General features: G+C 49.0%; 1 long non-coding RNA gene across 1 annotated transcript in view; it reads left to right on the top strand.

Moving 5' to 3' along the window:
- The window catches only part of LOC146865832 (uncharacterized), a 266,254-nt gene that overhangs the window by 55,046 nt on the left and 184,573 nt on the right, over positions 1-26,635 (top strand). The gene's annotated exons all lie outside the window — the stretch shown is intronic.

The following is a 26,635-nucleotide window of genomic DNA, read 5'->3' as shown; positions in this document are numbered from 1 at the left end:
GCACCTCTAAGGTGCCCTCTGGGTGCATGTATTAAATCCATCACTGGAATCCATCTTGACTAATTAATATGAGATGTTTGATACCAAACATCTCAAGTTTCAGTAAAGCCATCATGTAGCTGGGTAACTCATAAACTCCAGTGTCCAGCACATGTACTCAAAACGGCTTCCCTGTTTACTTGCCATTTTATTTATTTGAAAAGTTTTATAAAGCACGAACCTGACCCATCAGGGTATCGGAGCGCAGTACAGAGAATCAAAGTAGAGGTGTAAATAGTGAACATTGTACATTTAAGAGGTTAAACATTCAAGAATGCGATAAAGAACAGCCAGGAATATGGTGGATATAGAGTAACCAAATTAACCAATGGGAGACCCAGGTTGTAAATAAGAAATAATATGAGCATCATCAGGCCTATTGTTGCTGGTAATTATTCAGGAGCAGCCGTTTGACTTCCTTTTTGAATGAGGAGGTTGAAGGTTGGATCTGATTTCAGGAGAAAGAGAGTTCCATATTCTCGGGGCAAGACTGGGGAAAGGGCGATTATAGGTTCTCTTCTTTTTGAATTTTTGTGGTTTAACAGTAGAGTGTTTGAACTTCTTAGGGCCCGATTCATACCAGATAGTTGGAGTTTTTTTGCCAAGTAAACGGGAGTGTTGTAATAAAGTGCTTTGTGTGTCAAGCAGGCTATCTTGAACCAAATCCTTGCTTTGAGAGAGAGCCAATTGAGTTGCATTAGATATGGCGTGATGTGATCATGATTTCTTGATCTCGTGATGAGTCTGGCAGCAGAGTTCAGTGTAGCCCTTAGAGGGGCCAATCTAGCTTTGGGTAGCCCTGCCAGGGTCACACTTCTGTAATCTAAACGGGAAATAACGAGGGACTGAACTTCTAGCTGCATGTCATCGGGAGGCAGGAACGGATTGATTTTCCTTAATGTGTTGAGTTGGTGGTTGGCTCCTGTAGTGGTTGCACTGATGTGGTCTTGTATATTCAGATATTTGTCGAGTGTTATGCTTGATGATCTATTGGAGTCAACAACATGAGGAGCTCAGTTGAGAGCAGTTAGTTGTTTGAGCCAATTTTGAATGGGAGCAGAGTGATTGTGGGGGCAATCAGGAGAAAGTTTGTCTTGAGTGTATTTAGCATATTGTGAGTTAACCATTGTTGAGTTTTCAGAAGGGCACAGTTAAGAGTTTTGATATCATCGGATAAAGAAATGTTCATGTACAATTGAGTATTATCGGCGTGCATGTGATAGTAAATGTTTGAGCAGTTCAGAATTTCAGTGAGTGGTTCCATGAACAAGTTGAAAAGCATAGATGAGAGTGTGGATCTTTGCGGCACTCCCATTGAGACCGGAGTACTATTAGAAAGGGATTGTTTGACTTTCATTCTTTGCGTTCTATTATGCAGTAACGAGGCAAACCAGCTTAAAACTGGGCCTTATAACCCCATTCTTTTTTCAAGAAGCTCAATCATGTTTGACCGTATCAAACACAGAGGAGAGATCAAGAAGTATAAGCAGGCACGGTTCGTTCTGGTCAAGTAGTCTCAGGGGTCATCGACAATGTGTTTAACCACTGTTTCAGTGCTTTGGCCTGATCTGATGCCCGATTGGTATTGGTCAAGGAGCTGAAACTGTTTGATGTGGTTACTGATTTGTATGAGTATGCATTTCTCAACTAGTTTAGCTAGAGTCATGATGTTGGTAATTGGACCGAAGTTGTTGGGATCAGATAAGTCTATATTTGTGTTTTTTGGAATGGGGTAACTTATCCTCTCTTAAGTCAATCCGGAATCATGCCCTGTGAGAGAGATTCATGTACAATCTAAGACCAGAGCGTGAGACTGGAAGATCTAAGCTTTTTGAAGAACTTGGCGGACAGTGGATCACTGAAGTGTTTGCAGGTTTTATTGAAGTAATTATTTTGAGTAGCTCGGCATCATCTTTTTGAAAAATGGTATTTCACGGTGCATTATTTTTTGACGTATAATCCATAGAGCCAGAAGGAAGTTAACTTAGCAAGGGAAGCCAGGGAGAGGGACTGAGCTGGGACTGATAATGAGGTTATGGTGAGGTGAGTTGCAGTTCTAGTTCAATCTTTACTGTCTTTTCAATGAAGTGTGCAGATAACTCCTCACCACTAGGGAGTGAGTCCTTCGGTGCAGAGTGTTGGTCAGTTTTATGTTAGCTTGTTGTTTGATGATTTCAAATGTTTTTTCAGTCTGTTTTTGGCGTTGTCAAGTTGTGACCTAAAGGGTTCTGCTATAGCGCTATGGACGTGTTTGTTATACGCACGTCTTGTCACTCTCAGCTGCTTAAGGTGTGCTATGGAAGGAGAGTTTCTCCATGATCTCTCAGCAAGCCTTACTTTGCATCATTGAACCAGAGTTTGGAAGGCTTGCTGGGCATTCTTTTTGAGTTGCTACAGAGCAATTGAATCGATTATATCTGTTATGGAGTGAATGTAATGCTCGGTAAGGTATTCCAGATTTGTCATGTTAGAGGGCGGAGGAAGGAGGTTGTTACTAGTGGAGGTTAGATCATTTATGTTGATGTTTCTCAGATCCCTAGACCATTGTTTGGTCTTACGAAGTTGTCCTTGTCTAATCAGAACCCTTTCCAAGATGAGAAAAGAGATTAGGTTGTGAGCCGACCAGTCACAAAGTGATATGGCATTTAGTTGTATAACATCTTTAGCTATGATTAAATCGAGGGTGAAGCCCTTGTTGTGGGTAGGCCCATTACAAGACAGAGTGAAGTTTGTCAGAGAGGAAATCCTTGAAGGTGTTCAATAAGGGATCATTTGCGTCATTCCAGTGTAGGTTGAAATCCCCAAGGAAGATATGGTTAGGGTGTTGGTCAGAGTTAAATGGTCTAGTCTCCATTATTTGTTTGATAAAAAGAAGATTATGACCTGGGGGGTGGTAGATCGTGTGGAGTATACACACCATCTTGTCATTGTTCTAAATTGCGATGCCCAGGTGTTCACAGGAGGACATCGGAGCCGTTTGTGCATGTCTCAGGGTGAGAATGGAGTGATAGATGCAAGCTATGCCGCCCTCAAATTAACAGGTCTATCCAATTTGATGATGTCATAGTTAGGGGGACCTAAAATGTCTAAGATTGGCGACGAGGTGTCATTGAGCCAAGTTTCAGTTAAGATCAGGAGGTCAAGTTCTTGCGTAAGTATGAGGTGACCAATATCAGCTGTGTATCTTACCGCTGACCTTCAATTAAAAAGCATAGATTTGATGTGATATTTAGTTACTATGCTTCTTGGTGTGATGAGGGGACAAGTAATACATTATCCTTATTCATAGTTCTAAAATTTAGACTAGCTTCTCTAAATGGGTTGGAGGGAATAGTTTGGATATTGAACCATGAAGCTGATGAGTCAATACGAGTGGAGATGTATGATAGTAGAAGATAATGCATGTTGTCATCAGATAGATGGTCAGTAATCCTTAGGGGCCTGGAATAGTGATTACGATAGGGCCGCGATTTCCAGTGCAGACTCAATGGGTTTTCCATGGAAGATGTTTCACTCCAGTAGTGTCTAACCCTTGATGGAACGCTGAGTTGTTTAGTCTCAGAGGTCAACGTTTCTCCATCCTCACAGAGAAGTGTAGTAGGTCTGAAGGTGTTCTTTAACTTGTGGAAGATCATGATTAAGGTCCGCCAGCTTATCATCAATGACGGGAGGGTCTAAAGTATGGATTGATGGTCAGGGGGTTAGAAAGCACATGAGACCACTCAAAGGAGGTAGTGGTGGTAGGCAGGGTGGATTCCTCATAGGTAAGGAGGGAGGTAGTAGGGGACTTAACGGGAAGTTGTGGGCTAGTGGATGGTGAGGTGGTGGTGGAGAATGGAAGAGAGGTAGGAAGAGGTTTCAGATTTGTTTAGTAGATGGGCCTCTTGTGATGTAAGGCAGTAGAAACTGGTGGATAGGGGAATGTGGACAAGTGAGGCACCTATTGGGGCGAAGGTATTGCAGATGAAGTGTAGTTAAAAAATATATATATTGATTTTTCATTAATAACATAATACTTCTTTACCACCCTTCTCAATTACAGCATAGCTCATGAATCTCATATTGTTTCTCATTCTAAATTACATTATGTATCATACATTTTACACTTCTTTTCCCTTATTCCATGTTATTCGTCTGCACCATCATTTCTGCCACTGTCATTCCTTGGTTGTGTAGCATCTGGGTTCAGAATATTTGGATTTTCCATCAAATATGCTGTCAGCGTTTTCCAGAAATCTTTGGGTCACGATGTTTTAGGTAACTTTTCCTCATATATCTTTAATTTGTCTCTACAATATACCATGTCCATTATCCATTTCCGGCAGGTAGGGCTTATTTTGCTGTCCCAATGTATTGATACCCTTTGCTAACAGCAGAGCTATTGCCACTAGTTTCCGCTTTGCAGGTGGCATCTGGTTTAATAGTCCTAGCAAACATATTTTTACTGAACATTTCAGGTTGCAGTTTGTAATACTTCATACCATCATTATAACTTGTTCCCAATAGTCCCGACCCTCTTATAATTCCATGCTAAATGCATGAAGTCTGCATCTGGTGTGCCACACCTGCGGCAAGTCACTTCTTTGCGCAGGCCATATTTATATAATCTGGCAGGTGTGTGCTATGCCTGGTGTAGGTATTTATAGTGTATAATGTGTAGGTTCCCATTTGGGGTCAGCACGCTTGTTAATTTAGAACAGAATTGCCATTCGTCTTTAGTAAGGGGTGCCTCTAATGCATAGTTCCAGCGCTCATGCGCTTTGGCGGTGTTTTGTACCAGTTCCGCCTGCATTGCTCTGTATAGCTTGGTGACCATGTGTGCATTTGTGGTGCTACTGATCATCATTTGTAATGGCATCGGCACTGGTGGTTCGATTGGAAAATTTGGGTACAATACTTTGATTGCTGCCCTCAGTCTGTGATATGTGACTTGGAATAGTAGTGTTTGGTTACTTATATAGTTCAGATCCTTTGTTTCTGTAAATCTGCCATCTATATATAGGTCTCCTAGTGTTCTTATCCCCACCTGGCGTAAGATTGTCATGCTCGCTTTATCTTGCAATACTGATATCTCTGGGTGATTTGTCAATGGTAATGCGGGTGCATATATTGGTAGTTTATGCACCATGTTCCCCATTTGTTGCCATGCCTTGGTTATTGCTTGCATTGTGTTTATTTCTTTCCGGGTTATTTCGGTATGGTTGTGGGGCAACATATTACTCAGTGGGATGGGGTGCGCGTCTCCCGCCTCCACAGCTATATGTGGCATGTACTGCACTGGGTGGTAGCAGTATTGTGCATATTGTGCTTGAGCGCATAAATAGTAAAGTAATAGTTCCGGTGCTGCAAATCCTCCTTTGGCAGTGTTAATGTCTTCCAATCAATTCTTGGTTGTTTCCCTGCCCATATCAGCTTGACTATGTGTGTTTTTAACGTTTTAAAGTTGTGGTTTGGGTGTGTTATAGGAATATTATTGAACAGATATAGGAATTTGGGCAGTATGACCATCTTTACGATAGATATTCTATCTGCTAAGGACAGGGGGAGATTAATCCATTTCTTGCTTTATGTGTCTAATTGTTCTATTGCTGTCCCATAGTTTGTTCTAATTACTTCCGCTGTGTCTCTATAAATCCATAAGCCCAGATATTTTATCAGGTCTATATGCCATGCTAGAGGTAATTCTGGTGGGCATGGTTTGGTGACTTCTGTCAAAGGGATCACTGTGGATTTGCTCCAGTTTATGCTAAGCCCTGATTGTCTCCCAAACTTAATATATTCTCTTAGTAGTCTCGACAGATTGTCTTGGGGGGTTCTGACATAGACCAATACATCATCGACGTATAGCGATATTCCTATTGGGCGTAGGTAGAATTTTTGCGCTGCGTCTGCCTATTTCTGTCTTATTTAGCAAACTAGGGGTTCAAGTGCAATTGTAAATAGTAGTGGGGAGAGTGGGCATCCCTGCCGCGTACCACGCTGTATCTGTATTGGTTCTGATACTTACCCATTTACCCAGACGAGCGCTATTGGTTTAGTGTATAGCAGTTTCATCCATCGTATTAGTGTTTCGGGCGTGCCCATTCTCTGGAATATTGTAAATAGATAGATCCATTCTACCGAATCAAAGGCTTTGGCGGCATCGAGTAATATGGCTGCCCCCTTCAGTTCTGGATTTAATTGGTGTAGAAGCGCAAATATAGTTATTATATTATGTGATGTGGATCGTGTTGGTCTAAACCCTGACTCGTCCGGTAGTATAATGTTCTGCATTAATAGTTGCAGTCTTGTAGCTAATATTTTTGCCAGAATTTTAGCATTACTGTTAATGAGCGATAGGGGATGATAAGAGTCATATTTATCCTGCGCTTTATCTTGTTTTAATAGTGCTACTATCATGGCCTCTCTGAGAGTGGGTGGTAGTATTCTTTTGGTATAGGCATCTCATACATATTCACTAGGTGTGGACTTAGCAGCTCTGCATATTCTTTATAGAACTCACTATTGAGCCCGTCCGGTCCTGGTGGCTTGCCATTCGCTATGGTTTTGATAGCCTCTTGCACATCTTCCATTGTGATGGATTGTGCTAGTTATTCCCTTTGGCCATCAGATAGCCAGGCTATCGCAATATCCTCTAGATACTCTGTAATGAAAATTTTCCTAGCTTTCGTAACGGAAAGTTTCAATTCTATTAAGGACTCGGAGGCGAGGATTATGCCTTCTTTCTCCACTTTATTCACATCAGCAGCACAGAAAGAACAACAAAGACTACGTTTCCCATGAGACATCGGGAAAAAACAGTAGTCAACAACAACGTGGTAACAACCAATCAAAACGATTAAGAGTGTCCAATCAGAGCTTCTCCTGTAGATATAGTCCCTTGTTAGTGTCCAGATCTCCTCTTTCGGAGCGCGAAGACAGCCCAGCACTCAACTTCAGGCATCCTGTTTGTGGGTATCAGAACCTGCAACAAACAAGGCAGTATTACCAAGGGGAAAACACAACCCTAGGTGGCAGATCAGAAGATGGAACGGAATCGTTAGGGCATAACGAGCAAGTCTCATCAATATAACATGAATGGAAAAATTTTACTTACATCTGTACGGGGAGGGATCTCCTCTGAGAATCGGGCGGGATAATCCTCGCCTCCGAGTCCTTAATAGAATTGAAACTTTCCGTTACGATAGCTAGGAAAATTTTCATTCTATGTCAGGACTGGAGGCGAGGATTATGCTTGTTTAAAGCTTGCCCACAACCAACTGAGCCATATTGATTATTGGCTTGAAGTAGAACCTCTTAAAGGTGGAATCCGAGGACCAGTCCGCTGCGTTCAGAATGTCCTCCAGGCGGGCCCCTAGACCAAACGCCTTCGAGGCCATCGCTCCCCTTGCGGAGTGTGCCCCAAAATGTCGGAGACTAATGCCCGCCTCCTGCATCACCCAACGCACCCATCTCGCGACGGTGGGCGAAGAAACAGCCTTAAAGGGTTTCCGGAGCGTAATAAGCAGCTGTCGCTCCCCCGGAGGGCGATATTCCTCCGTCATTTCCTCATAGGCCTTGAGACAGCGGACCACACAAAGTTTCGGTGAATCCGGAAATGCCGGGTAAGAGACGACTCTTGTATGGCACTTTGTTCGGCGAGAGAGGGTAAAAGTCACTCCCTCCGGAGTGAACATCCGACCTGAGATATCCAGAGCGCGCACATCCGACACTCTGCGGCAAGAGATTAAGCAAAGAAGCATTGCCAGCTTCGCAGACAACTCCTTGCGGGATAAAAACCGATTGGGTTGCCAAGACAAGAAGAGATTCAAGACCTGATTAACATCCCACAGAGCCGAGTATCGTGGCTCCGGGGGCAAGGAAAGCCGAATGCCCCGCAGGAGTCTGCAAACCAAGGGGTGTTCGCCCACCGCCGAACCGCCCACTGGGACGTGACCCGAGGAAATGGCTGATCTGAAAGTGTTGATAGACCGGTACGCCAGGCCATTGGAGGCCAAATGAGCCAGGAAGTTTACAACGTGGACCACATCTGCGCCCACGGGATCGTAATCCCGTCGCAAACACCAACGGGACCATCTGCCCCACGCAGACTTGTATCGTTTAACGGTGCTATCGGCCCAGGATTTGGCGATGAGCTCTTCAGCCGACCGCGAAAGTCCCGGGGCTTGCCATCTACCCCCTGAAATCCTCCACGCCATGAGCCACAACGAGCTCGTTAACATCAGAGGATGAGGTGCACCGTACGGATCCTTGAGGAGACCCGGGGTCCGGGGGAGTAGGATTGGAAAATCCCAGGAAAGTTCCAGCAGAACTGGAAACCATACTTGAGACCTCCACAGAGGTGTGATGAGAACCAAGTCCGCCTGCTGTCTGCGAACCTGAGCCGTCACCCGGGTAATCATCGCAAAGGGAGGGAACGCGTAACCGTGATCCATACTCCAATCCTGGAGAAACGCATCCGTGGCCGCTGCCCGGGGGTCGGGCCTCCAGCTGAAAAACTTCGGGAGCTGGTGATCTAGGCGGGATGCAAAAAGATCCACTGTAAACGGACCCCAAAGATCGCTGAGGGAGGCAAATACCGAGGGATCCAACTTCCAGAGGCTGGAGTCTCGGAAGTGACGAGATTGATAATCGGCCTCCACATTGTCCCGGCCCGGTAGATACTCCGCTGTGACCGATACCTGACTGTCTAGGCAATACTGCCAGAAGCTCGCCGCCAAATCTGAGAGGGCTTTCGACTTGGTGCCCCCGAGATGATTGATATAACGGACCGCTGACACATTGTCCATTTTCAAAAGTACGCAAGACTGCACTGAGTCCTTGGTCCAACATTTCACTGCAAACGAGCCGGCCAGAAGCTCGAGACAATTTATATGTAATTTGCGTTCGGCGGGAGACCACAAGCCTCCTGTGGAAAGCTCCCCGCAACGTGCGCCCCAACCCAGCTTGCTGGCGTCGGACTCGATGACCAAATCCGGCACTGAACCGAAAATGGCCCTGCCATTCCATGCCTCCATGTGTGATAGCCACCACTGGATTTCGTTCCGAGCCTCGTTGGACAGGCGAACCTTGTGGGAGTACGGAAACCCCCTCCGAAGAAAGTACGCCTTGAGGCGTTGAAGGGCCCTGTAGTGGAGCGGGCCCGGAAATATCGCCTGAATAGAAGCCGACAGCAGGCCCACGACCCGGGCCAGCTGGCGGAGGGACACGCGCTGTCGAGCCAGAACGCGACGCAGCTCGTGGCGGATCTTCGCAAGTTTCCTGGACGGCAGACTGAGAGTGGATGACACGGAGTCGACGACGAACCCCAAAAAGGTGACCGACTGAGCGGGATGGAGAAGGGACTTCTTCCCATTGATCACGAACCCGAGGTCCTGCAGCAAGGACACTGTCATCTGTAACTGATTGGCTAAAAGGATGGGACAGGGAGCCATCAAGAGTAGGTCGTCTAAATAGACGATCAATCTGACTCCGCGAGCTCTCAGGAACTCCACCACTGGTTTGAGCACTTTTGTGAAGCACCAGGGAGCGGAAGACAGCCCGAAAGGGAGTGACGAAAACTCGTAAATCCGGTGACGCCATTCGAACTGAAGGAAACGGCGGTGAGGCCGAAAAATAGGAATCACCAGATAGGCGTCCTTCAAATCCAAACGAACCATCCAGTCGTGAGGACGGAGAACGTCCCGCAGGAGATGAATACCCTCCATCTTGAAATGGCGGTAAACTAACCACCCGTTGAACTCGCTGAGGTTTATGACTGGACGTTTGCCTCCATCCGACTTGTCCACTAAAAAGAGGTTGCTGATGAAACCGCGCGGGTGACGCGTCGCTGGCGAGATGGCCCCCTTGCGAAGCAAGGAAGCCACCTCCTCGTCTACTAGCTTAGCATCGTGACCTGAAAACTGAATAGGGCGAGGGGGAACCCGTTGCATAGGCTGTCCGAAGTACTCTATGTGAAACCCCCTTATCGTCTGAAGAACCCAGGCATCGTGGGTGAGCTGTGACCATGCCCCGTAACAACTTGCCAGGCGCCCCCCTATTCTTTGAGGGGAAAAAGGGATAACACTCACCGGAGTTTGAATTGGAAGTTCCTCCTCTGTGACGTCTGCCTTTGCCGCGGCGTCCTCTCGTGGGGTAGAAGTTTCCAAACTTCGACTGATCCTGATACTGACCGGAGCCTCTTTGGTTGTTTTGGTGACCTTGGCGACCGGTCGAGCGGCCCCTCCCTCGACCGGCCCCGCGAAAAACACGTGGGAACACTTTTTTAATAGTGGACTGCGCCCTGTCCAGTGACTTGAAGGTATTCACGAACTTGCCTAATTCCTTAATGAAAGGTTCACCAAAGAGACCTCCTTGGGCGACTGCCCCTGCTTCCGAATCCGCTAAGTCGCCGAGTTTCGGGTCAATCTTAATTAAAAGGGACCTCCTCCGCTCGGTAGAGAGGGCACAGTTGGCGTTGCCTAAGAAGACCACCACCCGCTGAGCCCAACCCGAGAGGGTTTCGGGGGAAATCATCGATCCCGAAGCTTTCGCTTCCTCCGCCATGTCGAGGATTTTTGTGGCGGGACCCAAAACGTCCAAGAGCTTATCTTGGCATGCTCTCCAAGACCTGTCGATGCCCTTCTTAGGGTCTCGAATTAATTTTTGGAGGAATGTCAACATCCTTGGATCAATGTCCGGGGTCAGGGCCACTTTCCCCTCCAGCGAGGGGCGAGGACACTCCGCTCGGAGACAACTGCGGGCCTCCTTTTCAAGTGGGCGCCTGATATGCTCCGCGACGTAAGTCGCTACCTTGTCAGCTGGGACCCAGTCTGAAGAGCGAGGGTGAACAATAACATTAGGGTCCAACATGTCAGAAGGAGTAGGAGGAGGTTGTAAGTTAGAGGGCCCCAAAGGGGTCTGTGAGGGCCGGGTCGGGATTCACGACCTGGACGGGCTGGCATCGGGATCCCCAGAAGGACCTGGAGGCGAAGGGGGGGGATCAAGGTTAGGAGCCAGCGAATCGCCCGCACCCCCCAAAGTTTGGCTATCAATGAAGGCCCGCTTGAGGCGCTCAAAAGCGTCCACGTCTACCCCGGGGGCCCGGGGGCGTTTGGGAGGGGGAGGCCCCTGGAGTTCCTGGGTAGTAGAAGGCAGGGACGATCGACGCTCAAGTCGCAAAAATGCCTGTTCTATTTTTTGCGTCAGCCTGTCCTCCAAAGGAGATATGGCCTGGTCCACCGCCCTGTAAATAGAGGTGTCAACCGCCTCATAAAAGGCATCGCCCCACGGCATATCTGCTAGAGGATCCTCCTCTTCCTCTTGGTAATCCCCGTAAAACTCCATTATGGGGGAAAAGGGCGAAAGACTTTTGCGCTGCACTCGCAAGAAGTATTTTTACAACTGGGTGTCAGTTGACAGATTTAAACGTGGTAGATCCACACTATATTTTTTAATGCAGGGTGACTAGCCCTGAGGGGACATAAGCTGGCAGAAGCAAATCAAATTGTGTAGTGCAGAAGACTGGGCTGGAAACGTCCCCAAAGTACGCCTAACGGCAAGTATAAGACCTCCTGGGAGGCGTCAGCACTAATGTGCGAAATACCAGACTCGTGTTCCCCGTTATTAACGCAAACGCGGGAACCGAGCGTCACCAATGCAAGTAATAGGCCCGCGAGCTGAAAACTGAAGCTCGCGAGGCCGGTACAGACCACAGTCGGCGTTCCTTCTCAGCCCAGAGCTCCGGAGGCACCTAAACGCGCGCGCGTCACTGGAAACCATGAAAACCAGAGACGCGTCGCGTTCAGTCACCGCCTCTCGCGCCCTCAGGCGGTGGGAGGACCAGAGCGCGCCAGCGGAGCCGCGTAGGAGTGGGAGACGACTCTCACTCCCGCGGCCCAAGACGAGACGAAATTCGTCGCAAAAACACACCCCCTACCATAACGACGGGGAAAATAAAATCATTTAACACCATATCGGCGAAAAACACAATGAAGAAGAAACGCGTCTACTGCAATATATAATAAACGTAACCATAAACTCTCAACTGGAGCGAAATAACAGGTATGAAAATACATGTATGAAATAACCAGTATGAATAACAAGTATGAAGTTTATCACAAGCCCCCCAAACAGCATAACCCTGAGGGACTTAACTGGCTGCGCAGCAGCGAAGAAAGAGGAGATCTGGACACTAACAAGGGACTATATCTACAGGAGAAGCTCTGATTGGACACTCTTAATCGTTTTGATTGGTTGTTACCACGTTGTTGTTGACTACTGTTTTTTCCCGATGTCTCATGGGAAACGTAGTCTTTGTTGTTCTTTCTGTGCTGCTGATGTGAATAAAGTGGAGAAAGAAGGCATAATCCTCGCCTCCAGTCCTGACATAGAATTTCGGATTCTCCTACTGTTTCACAGGATGAATATAAGCGGCCATATGCCTCTGCAAACACGTTTGATATTCCCTTGGTGTCATAATGTACCGTATCATTTTTGTCCATTATTTGCATGACTGTTTGTTTCATGTTTTTGGATTGTATTTTTTGGGCAAGTGTGTGTCCAGAACTGCCTCCATCGCCATACGCCCTGGCTCTCTGACATCTTGTTATGAATTTAATTTTGTCATCTGCATAGTCATTATATAGTGTACCCAGCTCTCTTATTTTTCCTAGGGTATCTGCACTGTGCATTTGTTCATACTCCTCCTCTAACTGTTGTATTGTCTTTGCCAATTTTTACAGTTGTGTTCGTATGTCCTTTAGTATTCCTGCACTTACACCTATGCAGACTCCATGAATGGTGGCTTTAAAGGCCTCCCATAATGTGCTTGGGTCATTTACTGATCCGATATTTCATTGAAAATATTCCTCCGTTGCATCTTTTATTGCTTTATTGTACACTGGATCTAGCAGTGACTTTGCATTGAATCTCCATATGTACTGCGGTGGTACGTATGTTAGTATGCCCAAGGACATCAGTACTGGCTTGTGAACCGAGAGAATCCTTGGAAGATGTCGAATATCAGTGACCCAGTTGCTAGCCCTTGCTGACATTAACCATTAATCTATTCTGGACCAGCTTGCATGTACTGTGGATATGTATGTGCTTTCTTTTTTCTCGGGGTTTCGTAGCCACCATATGTCTATAATGTTAAATTCTTCTATACCATTTAGTATCGCTTTGGCTGCTTGTTTGTGATGTTCTATTGCTGTTTCTGATCTATCGTTATCAGCATCTAGTGCTACATTTAAGTCCCCTCCCCATATGATTTACATTTGTGGTATCTCCTGCAACTTATCCCATACGACACTGTAGAATCCAGGGTCATCTGTGTTTGGCCCATATTTTGGTGCTGTGCAATGTTCCAGTGAGGATGATATACCGCCCCTGACGTCTGTGATGGTTTTATCTACCCTGAGGTGTATTCCATTCTTGTTTTTTTTAATAAATCTTTTTTTGAACATCATCGACAAAATTCACCATTGACATTCACGAGCAAGGGACAGTACAATTTCCGACATTTCAATCTGGAACTCAGTAAATCCAGTCACATTTTACATTGTAAAACAAATCAAGGGGTCTCAAGAGTCTCAGAGTCATGCAAGGGACTCGTTGAAGTACAGATACCACCTCTGTAGTGATTCCATAGCCCCCACACTCTGTTCCATTTCCCAGGGCATCCCCTTGCGACCTAGACTGACTTCTCCCTGAACATGCACCAGTCTAGGTCCTCCTCCCACTTTCCCAGTGTAGGGGACTGACGGGCCCCCCACCGCTGTGCAATATTCCTTTTCGCAATCATTAATGCCAGAGTTGCCCAGTGTGTAGTAAAGGAGGTGAGATCCGTAGGTTCCCAAATGTTCAGGAGGCATCTGCGGGCCTTGGGCTGCAGGTCAAAATTAAGTACCTCTCGTAGAGTGCGGTGTATGGCTTGCCAATAAGACTGTATGTGAACACAGTCCCATTTGATGTATATAAATGTGCCGATCTCCCCGCACCCACATCTGCACTCCCCAGTTTCTGCTCTGCCCATGCGTACCAAGCCCGGCCCTGTGATATAAATCCTGTGTAGAATTTTGAGTTGTACCAATCGCAGCCTTGCCTGGACTGCTGCTTCTCTAGGGGAGGAGACCACCTCCTGCCAGTCTTCCTCATCCAGTTCTAGGCCGTCACTGACCCATTTCTCCTTTATTGATTGTAATGGATCTGCCATATTATTAATCATTTTTTTGTAGATCAGGGAGATGGTTTTCTCAGGGAGGTGGCCATCGAGTAGTCTGTCTTCCAAGGGGGAGGCCTCCGGAAGTGTGGATTTGCTCGTGACGTGAGTGAGCAAGGCATGTCGTATTTGAAGATACCGATAATATTCAGTATCCGCCAGGCGGTACTGCAGTTGGAGGGAGGCAAAAGGAAGAATAGTCCCCTTACACCAGATATCTTTGATCTGTGAGATTCCAATAAGGTCCCATTTATCAAAGCCCTTGTATTGCTACAGGCTTCCCAGCTTCTCGGAGTTCTACAGTGGAGTCGCCAAGGTAAGTCTGCGGTCCCATCCCAGTTGTTTGTTAGTCACATGCCAAACATGGACCGAATGTGCAGTCCGGCCTGTGAGAGGGTACCTGCGGGGCCTGGCATAGAGCGCTCTGCTATAGTCGATCCCCCCCCCCCACCCACCGGTTATTCCCTTTGGCCATCAGATAGCCAGGCTATCGCAATATCCTCTAGATACTCTGTAATGAAAATTTTCCTAGCTTTCGTAACGGAAAGTTTCAATTCTATTAAGGACTCGGAGGCGAGGATTATGCCTTCTTTCTCCACTTTATTCACATCAGCAGCACAGAAAGAACAACAAAGACTACGTTTCCCATGAGACATCGGGAAAAAACAGTAGTCAACAACAACGTGGTAACAACCAATCAAAACGATTAAGAGTGTCCAATCAGAGCTTCTCCTGTAGATATAGTCCCTTGTTAGTGTCCAGATCTCCTCTTTCGGAGCGCGAAGACAGCCCAGCACTCAACTTCAGGCATCCTGTTTGTGGGTATCAGAACCTGCAACAAACAAGGCAGTATTACCAAGGGGAAAACACAACCCTAGGTGGCAGATCAGAAGATGGAACGGAATCGTTAGGGCATAACGAGCAAGTCTCATCAATATAACATGAATGGAAAAATTTTACTTACATCTGTACGGGGAGGGATCTCCTCTGAGAATCGGGCGGGATAATCCTCGCCTCCGAGTCCTTAATAGAATTGAAACTTTCCGTTACGATAGCTAGGAAAATTTTCATTCTATGTCAGGACTGGAGGCGAGGATTATGCTTGTTTAAAGCTTGCCCACAACCAACTGAGCCATATTGATTATTGGCTTGAAGTAGAACCTCTTAAAGGTGGAATCCGAGGACCAGTCCGCTGCGTTCAGAATGTCCTCCAGGCGGGCCCCTAGACCAAACGCCTTCGAGGCCATCGCTCCCCTTGCGGAGTGTGCCCCAAAATGTCGGAGACTAATGCCCGCCTCCTGCATCACCCAACGCACCCATCTCGCGACGGTGGGCGAAGAAACAGCCTTAAAGGGTTTCCGGAGCGTAATAAGCAGCTGTCGCTCCCCCGGAGGGCGATATTCCTCCGTCATTTCCTCATAGGCCTTGAGACAGCGGACCACACAAAGTTTCGGTGAATCCGGAAATGCCGGGTAAGAGACGACTCTTGTATGGCACTTTGTTCGGCGAGAGAGGGTAAAAGTCACTCCCTCCGGAGTGAACATCCGACCTGAGATATCCAGAGCGCGCACATCCGACACTCTGCGGCAAGAGATTAAGCAAAGAAGCATTGCCAGCTTCGCAGACAACTCCTTGCGGGATAAAAACCGATTGGGTTGCCAAGACAAGAAGAGATTCAAGACCTGATTAACATCCCACAGAGCCGAGTATCGTGGCTCCGGGGGCAAGGAAAGCCGAATGCCCCGCAGGAGTCTGCAAACCAAGGGGTGTTCGCCCACCGCCGAACCGCCCACTGGGACGTGACCCGAGGAAATGGCTGATCTGAAAGTGTTGATAGACCGGTACGCCAGGCCATTGGAGGCCAAATGAGCCAGGAAGTTTACAACGTGGACCACATCTGCGCCCACGGGATCGTAATCCCGTCGCAAACACCAACGGGACCATCTGCCCCACGCAGACTTGTATCGTTTAACGGTGCTATCGGCCCAGGATTTGGCGATGAGCTCTTCAGCCGACCGCGAAAGTCCCGGGGCTTGCCATCTACCCCCTGAAATCCTCCACGCCATGAGCCACAACGAGCTCGTTAACATCAGAGGATGAGGTGCACCGTACGGATCCTTGAGGAGACCCGGGGTCCGGGGGAGTAGGATTGGAAAATCCCAGGAAAGTTCCAGCAGAACTGGAAACCATACTTGAGACCTCCACAGAGGTGTGATGAGAACCAAGTCCGCCTGCTGTCTGCGAACCTGAGCCGTCACCCGGGTAATCATCGCAAAGGGAGGGAACGCGTAACCGTGATCCATACTCCAATCCTGGAGAAACGCATCCGTGGCCGCTGCCCGGGGGTCGGGCCTCCAGCTGAAAAACTTCGGGAGCTGGTGATCTAGGCGGGATGCAAAAAGATCCACTGTAAACGGACCCCAAAGATCGCTGAGGGAGGCAAATACCGAGGGATCCAACTTCCAGAGGCTGGAGTCTCGGAAGTGACGAGATTGATAATCGGCCTCCACATTGTCCCGGCCCGGTAGATACTCCGCTGTGACCGATACCTGACTGTCTAGGCAATACTGCCAGAAGCTCGCCGCCAAATCTGAGAGGGCTTTCGACTTGGTGCCCCCGAGATGATTGATATAACGGACCGCTGACACATTGTCCATTTTCAAAAGTACGCAAGACTGCACTGAGTCCTTGGTCCAACATTTCACTGCAAACGAGCCGGCCAGAAGCTCGAGACAATTTATATGTAATTTGCGTTCGGCGGGAGACCACAAGCCTCCTGTGGAAAGCTCCCCGCAACGTGCGCCCCAACCCAGCTTGCTGGCGTCGGACTCGATGACCAAATCCGGCACTGAACCGAAAATGGCCCTGCCATTCCATGCCTCCATGTGTGATAGCCACCACTGGATTTCGTTCCGAGCCTCGTTGGACAGGCGAACCTTGTGGGAGTACGGAAACCCCCTCCGAAGAAAGTACGCCTTGAGGCGTTGAAGGGCCCTGTAGTGGAGCGGGCCCGGAAATATCGCCTGAATAGAAGCCGACAGCAGGCCCACGACCCGGGCCAGCTGGCGGAGGGACACGCGCTGTCGAGCCAGAACGCGACGCAGCTCGTGGCGGATCTTCGCAAGTTTCCTGGACGGCAGACTGAGAGTGGATGACACGGAGTCGACGACGAACCCCAAAAAGGTGACCGACTGAGCGGGATGGAGAAGGGACTTCTTCCCATTGATCACGAACCCGAGGTCCTGCAGCAAGGACACTGTCATCTGTAACTGATTGGCTAAAAGGATGGGACAGGGAGCCATCAAGAGTAGGTCGTCTAAATAGACGATCAATCTGACTCCGCGAGCTCTCAGGAACTCCACCACTGGTTTGAGCACTTTTGTGAAGCACCAGGGAGCGGAAGACAGCCCGAAAGGGAGTGACGAAAACTCGTAAATCCGGTGACGCCATTCGAACTGAAGGAAACGGCGGTGAGGCCGAAAAATAGGAATCACCAGATAGGCGTCCTTCAAATCCAAACGAACCATCCAGTCGTGAGGACGGAGAACGTCCCGCAGGAGATGAATACCCTCCATCTTGAAATGGCGGTAAACTAACCACCCGTTGAACTCGCTGAGGTTTATGACTGGACGTTTGCCTCCATCCGACTTGTCCACTAAAAAGAGGTTGCTGATGAAACCGCGCGGGTGACGCGTCGCTGGCGAGATGGCCCCCTTGCGAAGCAAGGAAGCCACCTCCTCGTCTACTAGCTGAGCATCGTGACCTGAAAACTGAATAGGGCGAGGGGGAACCCGTTGCATAGGCTGTCCGAAGTACTCTATGTGAAACCCCCTTATCGTCTGAAGAACCCAGGCATCGTGGGTGAGCTGTGACCATGCCCCGTAACAACTTGCCAGGCGCCCCCCTATTCTTTGAGGGGAAAAAGGGATAACACTCACCGGAGTTTGAATTGGAAGTTCCTCCTCTGTGACGTCTGCCTTTGCCGCGGCGTCCTCTCGTGGGGTAGAAGTTTCCAAACTTCGACTGATCCTGATACTGACCGGAGCCTCTTTGGTTGTTTTGGTGACCTTGGCGACCGGTCGAGCGGCCCCTCCCTCGACCGGCCCCGCGAAAAACACGTGGGAACACTTTTTTAATAGTGGACTGCGCCCTGTCCAGTGACTTGAAGGTATTCACGAACTTGCCTAATTCCTTAATGAAAGGTTCACCAAAGAGACCTCCTTGGGCGACTGCCCCTGCTTCCGAATCCGCTAAGTCGCCGAGTTTCGGGTCAATCTTAATTAAAAGGGACCTCCTCCGCTCGGTAGAGAGGGCACAGTTGGCGTTGCCTAAGAAGACCACCACCCGCTGAGCCCAACCCGAGAGGGTTTCGGGGGAAATCATCGATCCCGAAGCTTTCGCTTCCTCCGCCATGTCGAGGATTTTTGTGGCGGGACCCAAAACGTCCAAGAGCTTATCTTGGCATGCTCTCCAAGACCTGTCGATGCCCTTCTTAGGGTCTCGAATTAATTTTTGGAGGAATGTCAACATCCTTGGATCAATGTCCGGGGTCAGGGCCACTTTCCCCTCCAGCGAGGGGCGAGGACACTCCGCTCGGAGACAACTGCGGGCCTCCTTTTCAAGTGGGCGCCTGATATGCTCCGCGACGTAAGTCGCTACCTTGTCAGCTGGGACCCAGTCTGAAGAGCGAGGGTGAACAATAACATTAGGGTCCAACATGTCAGAAGGAGTAGGAGGAGGTTGTAAGTTAGAGGGCCCCAAAGGGGTCTGTGAGGGCCGGGTCGGGAGCCACGACCTGGACGGGCTGGCATCGGGATCCCCAGAAGGACCTGGAGGCGAAGGGGGGGGATCAAGGTTAGGAGCCAGCGAATCGCCCGCACCCCCCAAAGTTTGGCTATCAATGAAGGCCCGCTTGAGGCGCTCAAAAGCGTCCACGTCTACCCCGGGGGCCCGGGGGCGTTTGGGAGGGGGAGGCCCCTGGAGTTCCTGGGTAGTAGAAGGCAGGGACGATCGACGCTCAAGTCGCAAAAATGCCTGTTCTATTTTTTGCGTCAGCCTGTCCTCCAAAGGAGATATGGCCTGGTCCACCGCCCTGTAAATAGAGGTGTCAACCGCCTCATAAAAGGCATCGCCCCACGGCATATCTGCTAGAGGATCCTCCTCTTCCTCTTGGTAATCCCCGTAAAACTCCATTATGGGGGAAAAGGGCGAAAGACTTTTGCGCTGCACTCGCAAGAAGTATTTTTACAACTGGGTGTCAGTTGACAGATTTAAACGTGGTAGATCCACACTATATTTTTTAATGCAGGGTGACTAGCCCTGAGGGGACATAAGCTGGCAGAAGCAAATCAAATTGTGTAGTGCAGAAGACTGGGCTGGAAACGTCCCCAAAGTACGCCTAACGGCAAGTACAAGACCTCCTGGGAGGCGTCAGCACTAATGTGCGAAATACCAGACTCGTGTTCCCCGTTATTAACGCAAACGCGGGAACCGAGCGTCACCAATGCAAGTAATAGGCCCGCGAGCTGAAAACTGAAGCTCGCGAGGCCGGTACAGACCACAGTCGGCGTTCCTTCTCAGCCCAGAGCTCCGGAGGCACCTAAACGCGCGCGCGTCACTGGAAACCATGAAAACCAGAGACGCGTCGCGTTCAGTCACCGCCTCTCGCGCCCTCAGGCGGTGGGAGGACCAGAGCGCGCCAGCGGAGCCGCGTAGGAGTGGGAGACGACTCTCACTCCCGCGGCCCAAGACGAGACGAAATTCGTCGCAAAAACACACCCCCTACCATAACGACGGGGAAAATAAAATCATTTAACACCATATCGGCGAAAAACACAATGAAGAAGAAACGCGTCTACTGCAATATATAATAAACGTAACCATAAACTCTCAACTGGAGCGAAATAACAGGTATGAAAATACATGTATGAAATAACCAGTATGAATAACAAGTATGAAGTTTATCACAAGCCCCCCAAACAGCATAACCCTGAGGGACTTAACTGGCTGCGCAGCAGCGAAGAAAGAGGAGATCTGGACACTAACAAGGGACTATATCTACAGGAGAAGCTCTGATTGGACACTCTTAATCGTTTTGATTGGTTGTTACCACGTTGTTGTTGACTACTGTTTTTTCCCGATGTCTCATGGGAAACGTAGTCTTTGTTGTTCTTTCTGTGCTGCTGATGTGAATAAAGTGGAGAAAGAAGGCATAATCCTCGCCTCCAGTCCTGACATAGAATTTCGGATTCTCCTACTGTTTCACAGGATGAATATAAGCGGCCATATGCCTCTGCAAACACGTTTGATATTCCCTTGGTGTCATAATGTACCGTATCATTTTTGTCCATTATTTGCATGACTGTTTGTTTCATGTTTTTGGATTGTATTTTTTGGGCAAGTGTGTGTCCAGAACTGCCTCCATCGCCATACGCCCTGGCTCTCTGACATCTTGTTATGAATTTAATTTTGTCATCTGCATAGTCATTATATAGTGTACCCAGCTCTCTTATTTTTCCTAGGGTATCTGCACTGTGCATTTGTTCATACTCCTCCTCTAACTGTTGTATTGTCTTTGCCAATTTTTACAGTTGTGTTCGTATGTCCTTTAGTATTCCTGCACTTACACCTATGCAGACTCCATGAATGGTGGCTTTAAAGGCCTCCCATAATGTGCTTGGGTCATTTACTGATCCGATATTTCATTGAAAATATTCCTCCGTTGCATCTTTTATTGCTTTATTGTACACTGGATCTAGCAGTGACTTTGCATTGAATCTCCATATGTACTGCGGTGGTACGTATGTTAGTATGCCCAAGGACATCAGTACTGGCTTGTGAACCGAGAGAATCCTTGGAAGATGTCGAATATCAGTGACCCAGTTGCTAGCCCTTGCTGACATTAACCATTAATCTATTCTGGACCAGCTTGCATGTACTGTGGATATGTATGTGCTTTCTTTTTTCTCGGGGTTTCGTAGCCACCATATGTCTATAATGTTAAATTCTTCTATACCATTTAGTATCGCTTTGGCTGCTTGTTTGTGATGTTCTATTGCTGTTTCTGATCTATCGTTATCAGCATCTAGTGCTACATTTAAGTCCCCTCCCCATATGATTTACATTTGTGGTATCTCCTGCAACTTATCCCATACGACACTGTAGAATCCAGGGTCATCTGTGTTTGGCCCATATTTTGGTGCTGTGCAATGTTCCAGTGAGGATGATATACCGCCCCTGACGTCTGTGATGGTTTTATCTACCCTGAGGTGTATTCCATTCTTGTTTTTTTTAATAAATCTTTTTTTGAACATCATCGACAAAATTCACCATTGACATTCACGAGCAAGGGACAGTACAATTTCCGACATTTCAATCTGGAACTCAGTAAATCCAGTCACATTTTACATTGTAAAACAAATCAAGGGGTCTCAAGAGTCTCAGAGTCATGCAAGGGACTCGTTGAAGTACAGATACCACCTCTGTAGTGATTCCATAGCCCCCACACTCTGTTCCATTTCCCAGGGCATCCCCTTGCGACCTAGACTGACTTCTCCCTGAACATGCACCAGTCTAGGTCCTCCTCCCACTTTCCCAGTGTAGGGGACTGACGGGCCCCCCACCGCTGTGCAATATTCCTTTTCGCAATCATTAATGCCAGAGTTGCCCAGTGTGTAGTAAAGGAGGTGAGATCCGTAGGTTCCCAAATGTTCAGGAGGCATCTGCGGGCCTTGGGCTGCAGGTCAAAATTAAGTACCTCTCGTAGAGTGCGGTGTATGGCTTGCCAATAAGACTGTATGTGAACACAGTCCCATTTGATGTATATAAATGTGCCGATCTCCCCGCACCCACATCTGCACTCCCCAGTTTCTGCTCTGCCCATGCGTACCAAGCCCGGCCCTGTGATATAAATCCTGTGTAGAATTTTGAGTTGTACCAATCGCAGCCTTGCCTGGACTGCTGCTTCTCTAGGGGAGGAGACCACCTCCTGCCAGTCTTCCTCATCCAGTTCTAGGCCGTCACTGACCCATTTCTCCTTTATTGATTGTAATGGATCTGCCATATTATTAATCATTTTTTTGTAGATCAGGGAGATGGTTTTCTCAGGGAGGTGGCCATCGAGTAGTCTGTCTTCCAAGGGGGAGGCCTCCGGAAGTGTGGATTTGCTCGTGACGTGAGTGAGCAAGGCATGTCGTATTTGAAGATACCGATAATATTCAGTATCCGCCAGGCGGTACTGCAGTTGGAGGGAGGCAAAAGGAAGAATAGTCCCCTTACACCAGATATCTTTGATCTGTGAGATTCCAATAAGGTCCCATTTATCAAAGCCCTTGTATTGCTACAGGCTTCCCAGCTTCTCGGAGTTCTACAGTGGAGTCGCCAAGGTAAGTCTGCGGTCCCATCCCAGTTGTTTGTTAGTCACATGCCAAACATGGACCGAATGTGCAGTCCGGCCTGTGAGAGGGTACCTGCGGGGCCTGGCATAGAGCGCTCTGCTATAGTCGATCCCCCCCCCCCACCCACCGGTTATTCCCTTTGGCCATCAGATAGCCAGGCTATCGCAATATCCTCTAGATACTCTGTAATGAAAATTTTCCTAGCTTTCGTAACGGAAAGTTTCAATTCTATTAAGGACTCGGAGGCGAGGATTATGCCTTCTTTCTCCACTTTATTCACATCAGCAGCACAGAAAGAACAACAAAGACTACGTTTCCCATGAGACATCGGGAAAAAACAGTAGTCAACAACAACGTGGTAACAACCAATCAAAACGATTAAGAGTGTCCAATCAGAGCTTCTCCTGTAGATATAGTCCCTTGTTAGTGTCCAGATCTCCTCTTTCGGAGCGCGAAGACAGCCCAGCACTCAACTTCAGGCATCCTGTTTGTGGGTATCAGAACCTGCAACAAACAAGGCAGTATTACCAAGGGGAAAACACAACCCTAGGTGGCAGATCAGAAGATGGAACGGAATCGTTAGGGCATAACGAGCAAGTCTCATCAATATAACATGAATGGAAAAATTTTACTTACATCTGTACGGGGAGGGATCTCCTCTGAGAATCGGGCGGGATAATCCTCGCCTCCGAGTCCTTAATAGAATTGAAACTTTCCGTTACGATAGCTAGGAAAATTTTCATTCTATGTCAGGACTGGAGGCGAGGATTATGCTTGTTTAAAGCTTGCCCACAACCAACTGAGCCATATTGATTATTGGCTTGAAGTAGAACCTCTTAAAGGTGGAATCCGAGGACCAGTCCGCTGCGTTCAGAATGTCCTCCAGGCGGGCCCCTAGACCAAACGCCTTCGAGGCCATCGCTCCCCTTGCGGAGTGTGCCCCAAAATGTCGGAGACTAATGCCCGCCTCCTGCATCACCCAACGCACCCATCTCGCGACGGTGGGCGAAGAAACAGCCTTAAAGGGTTTCCGGAGCGTAATAAGCAGCTGTCGCTCCCCCGGAGGGCGATATTCCTCCGTCATTTCCTCATAGGCCTTGAGACAGCGGACCACACAAAGTTTCGGTGAATCCGGAAATGCCGGGTAAGAGACGACTCTTGTATGGCACTTTGTTCGGCGAGAGAGGGTAAAAGTCACTCCCTCTGGAGTGAACATCCGACCTGAGATATCCAGAGCGCGCACATCCGACACTCTGCGGCAAGAGATTAAGCAAAGAAGCATTGCCAGCTTCGCAGACAACTCCTTGCGGGATAAAAACCGATTGGGTTGCCAAGACAAGAAGAGATTCAAGACCTGATTAACATCCCACAGAGCCGAGTATCGTGGCTCCGGGGGCAAGGAAAGCCGAATGCCCCGCAGGAGTCTGCAAACCAAGGGGTGTTCGCCCACCGCCGAACCGCCCACTGGGACGTGACCCGAGGAAATGGCTGATCTGAAAGTGTTGATAGACCGGTACGCCAGGCCATTGGAGGCCAAATGAGCCAGGAAGTTTACAACGTGGACCACATCTGCGCCCACGGGATCGTAATCCCGTCGCAAACACCAACGGGACCATCTGCCCCACGCAGACTTGTATCGTTTAACGGTGCTATCGGCCCAGGATTTGGCGATGAGCTCTTCAGCCGACCGCGAAAGTCCCGGGGCTTGCCATCTACCCCCTGAAATCCTCCACGCCATGAGCCACAACGAGCTCGTTAACATCAGAGGATGAGGTGCACCGTACGGATCCTTGAGGAGACCCGGGGTCCGGGGGAGTAGGATTGGAAAATCCCAGGAAAGTTCCAGCAGAACTGGAAACCATACTTGAGACCTCCACAGAGGTGTGATGAGAACCAAGTCCGCCTGCTGTCTGCGAACCTGAGCCGTCACCCGGGTAATCATCGCAAAGGGAGGGAACGCGTAACCGTGATCCATACTCCAATCCTGGAGAAACGCATCCGTGGCCGCTGCCCGGGGGTCGGGCCTCCAGCTGAAAAACTTCGGGAGCTGGTGATCTAGGCGGGATGCAAAAAGATCCACTGTAAACGGACCCCAAAGATCGCTGAGGGAGGCAAATACCGAGGGATCCAACTTCCAGAGGCTGGAGTCTCGGAAGTGACGAGATTGATAATCGGCCTCCACATTGTCCCGGCCCGGTAGATACTCCGCTGTGACCGATACCTGACTGTCTAGGCAATACTGCCAGAAGCTCGCCGCCAAATCTGAGAGGGCTTTCGACTTGGTGCCCCCGAGATGATTGATATAACGGACCGCTGACACATTGTCCATTTTCAAAAGTACGCAAGACTGCACTGAGTCCTTGGTCCAACATTTCACTGCAAACGAGCCGGCCAGAAGCTCGAGACAATTTATATGTAATTTGCGTTCGGCGGGAGACCACAAGCCTCCTGTGGAAAGCTCCCCGCAACGTGCGCCCCAACCCAGCTTGCTGGCGTCGGACTCGAAGACCAAATCCGGCACTGAACCGAAAATGGCCCTGCCATTCCATGCCTCCATGTGTGATAGCCACCACTGGATTTCGTTCCGAGCCTCGTTGGACAGGCGAACCTTGTGGGAGTACGGAAACCCCCTCCGAAGAAAGTACGCCTTGAGGCGTTGAAGGGCCCTGTAGTGGAGCGGGCCCGGAAATATCGCCTGAATAGAAGCCGACAGCAGGCCCACGACCCGGGCCAGCTGGCGGAGGGACACGCGCTGTCGAGCCAGAACGCGACGCAGCTCGTGGCGGATCTTCGCAAGTTTCCTGGACGGCAGACTGAGAGTGGATGACACGGAGTCGACGACGAACCCCAAAAAGGTGACCGACTGAGCGGGATGGAGAAGGGACTTCTTCCCATTGATCACGAACCCGAGGTCCTGCAGCAAGGACACTGTCATCTGTAACTGATTGGCTAAAAGGATGGGACAGGGAGCCATCAAGAGTAGGTCGTCTAAATAGACGATCAATCTGACTCCGCGAGCTCTCAGGAACTCCACCACTGGTTGAGCACTTTTGTGAAGCACCAGGGAGCGGAAGACAGCCCGAAAGGGAGTGACGAAAACTCGTAAATCCGGTGACGCCATTCCGAACTGAAGGAAACGGCGGTGAGGCCGAAAAATAGGAATCACCAGATAGGCGTCCTTCAAATCCAAACGAACCATCCAGTCGTGAGGACGGAGAACGTCCCGCAGGAGATGAATACCCTCCATCTTGAAATGGCGGTAAACTAACCACCCGTTGAACTCGCTGAGGTTTATGACTGGACGTTTGCCTCCATCCGACTTGTCCACTAAAAAGAGGTTGCTGATGAAACCGCGCGGGTGACGCGTCGCTGGCGAGATGGCCCCCTTGCGAAGCAAGGAAGCCACCTCCTCGTCTACTAGCTGAGCATCGTGACCTGAAAACTGAATAGGGCGAGGGGGAACCCGTTGCATAGGCTGTCCGAAGTACTCTATGTGAAACCCCCTTATCGTCTGAAGAACCCAGGCATCGTGGTGAGCTGTGACCATGCCCCGTAACAACTTGCCAGGCGCCCCCCTATTCTTTGAGGGGAAAAAGGGATAACACTCACCGGAGTTTGAATTGGAAGTTCCTCCTCTGTGACGTCTGCCTTTGCCGCGGCGTCCTCTCGTGGGGTAGAAGTTTCCAAACTTCGACTGATCCTGATACTGACCGGAGCCTCTTTGGTTGTTTTGGTGACCTTGGCGACCGGTCCGAGCGGCCCCTCCCTCGACCGGCCCCGCGAAAACACGTGGGAACACTTTTTTAATAGTGGACTGCGCCCTGTCCAGTGACTTGAAGGTATTCACGAACTTGCCTAATTCCTTAATGAAAGGTTCACCAAAGAGACCTCCTTGGGCGACTGCCCCTGCTTCCGAATCCGCTAAGTCGCCGAGTTTCGGGTCAATCTTAATTAAAAGGGACCTCCTCCGCTCGGTAGAGAGGGCACAGTTGGCGTTTGC

The sequence above is a fragment of the Triturus cristatus genome, chromosome 2_1, assembly GCF_964204655.1.
Source record: "Triturus cristatus chromosome 2_1, aTriCri1.1, whole genome shotgun sequence".
Taxonomy (NCBI): domain Eukaryota; kingdom Metazoa; phylum Chordata; class Amphibia; order Caudata; family Salamandridae; genus Triturus; species Triturus cristatus.
The sequence above is the reverse complement of the archived record's forward strand: the minus strand, read 5'-3'. Positions and strand labels throughout refer to the sequence as shown.